Source organism: Arachis stenosperma, chromosome 6 (assembly GCF_014773155.1).
Source record: "Arachis stenosperma cultivar V10309 chromosome 6, arast.V10309.gnm1.PFL2, whole genome shotgun sequence".
Lineage (NCBI taxonomy): Eukaryota > Viridiplantae > Streptophyta > Magnoliopsida > Fabales > Fabaceae > Arachis > Arachis stenosperma.
Window position 1 is genome coordinate 31,370,298 of NC_080382.1, and position 1,621 is coordinate 31,371,918.

Below are 1,621 nucleotides of genomic sequence, written 5' to 3' on the forward strand. Positions count from 1 at the left end.
TACGTCCTTCTCCTCCTTTGTGCATTCGTCCATATTGATTATATCAATGGCCTTGCACTCTCCTTTTGGATTCTCCTCTGTATTGCTTGGGAGAGTACTAGGAGGGGTTTCAGTGATTTTCTTACTTAGCTGACCCACCTGTACCTCCAAATTTCTAATGGAGGACCTTGTTTTACTCATGAAACTTAAAGTGGCCTTAGATAGATCAGAGACTATGTTTGCTAAGCTAGAGGGGCTCTACCGAGAATTCTCTGTCTGTTGCTGAGAAGACGATGGAAAAGGCTTGCTATTACTAAACCTGTTTCTTCCACCATTATTAAAGCCTTGTTGGGGCTTTTGTTGATCCTTCCATGAGAAATTTGGATGATTTCTCCATGAGGAATTATAGGTGTTTCCATAAGGTTCACAAATGTAATTCACCTCTTTAGTACTGTTGGATGCATTTTGCCATCCATTCAGACTCTGAGAAATCATGTTGACTTGTTGAGTTAACATTTTGTTCTGAGCCAATATGGCATCCAGAGCATCAATTTCAAGAACTCCCCTTTTCTGAGGCGTCCCATTACTCACAGGATTCCTCTCAGTGGTGTACATAAATTGGTTATTTGTAACCATGTCAATGAGTTCTTGAGCTTCTGTAGGCGTTTTCTTTAGGTGAATGGATCCACCTGGAGAATGGTCTAGTGACATCGTAGAAAGCTCAGATAGACCATCATAGAATATATCTAAAATGGTCCACTCTGAAAGCATGCCAGAAGGACACTTTTTGGTCAACTGCTTGTATCTTTCCCAAGCTTCATAGAGTGATTCACCATCTTTTTGCTTGAAGGTCTGAACATCCATTCTAAGCTTGCTCAACTTTTGAGGAGGAAAGAATATGGCCAAGAAGGCCGTGACCAGCTTATTCCAAGAGTCCAGGCTATCTTTAGGTTGTAAGTCCAACCATGTTCTAGCTCGATCTCTTACAGCAAAAGGGAAAAGCATGAGCATGTAGACTTTAGGATCTACTCTATTAGTCTTAACAGTATCATAGATCTGCAAGAATTCAGTTAAAAACTGATAGGGATCTTCTGATGGAAGTCTATGAAACTTGCAGTTCTGTTGCATCAGAGCAACTAGTTGAGGCTTTAGCTCAAAATTTTTTGCTCCAATGGTAGGGATTGAAATGCTTCATCCATAAAAATTGGAAGTAGGTGTAGTATAATCACCAAGCATCCTCCTTGCGCCTCCACCATTGTTATTGGGTTCGTCCATGTCTCTTTCTTTTTTGAGATTCTCTGTAAGGTTTTCTCTGGATTGTTGTGCTTTAGCTTCTCTTTGCTTCTTCTTCAAAGTCCTTTCAGGTTCAGGATCTGCTTCAACAAGAATGTTCTTGTCCTTGCTCCTGCTCGTATGAAAAAGAAGGGAACAGAAAATAATAATAGGGATCCTCTTTACCACATTAGAGAGATTCCTTTATGTGAGTAGAGGAAGAAAAAAATAGAAGAAGGAAGAGAAAAATTTGAACACAGAGGAGAAGAGAGCGTTTGAATTTTTAGATGAAGAGAAGAGTTAGTAAATGAATAAATAAATAGAAGGAGGTGAGAGAGACGAGTTTTCGAAAATTGTTTTTGAAAAAAAA

General features: G+C 39.4%; 1 non-coding gene across 1 annotated transcript; it reads left to right on the forward strand.

The window, feature by feature from the left end:
- The first annotated feature begins 748 nt into the window (after nucleotides 1-748).
- Nucleotides 749-852, forward strand: LOC130938124 (small nucleolar RNA R71). The gene has a single exon (XR_009069302.1). It is a non-coding gene; the product is annotated as a small nucleolar RNA R71 (small nucleolar RNA).
- The last annotated feature ends 769 nt before the right edge of the window (nucleotides 853-1,621 follow it).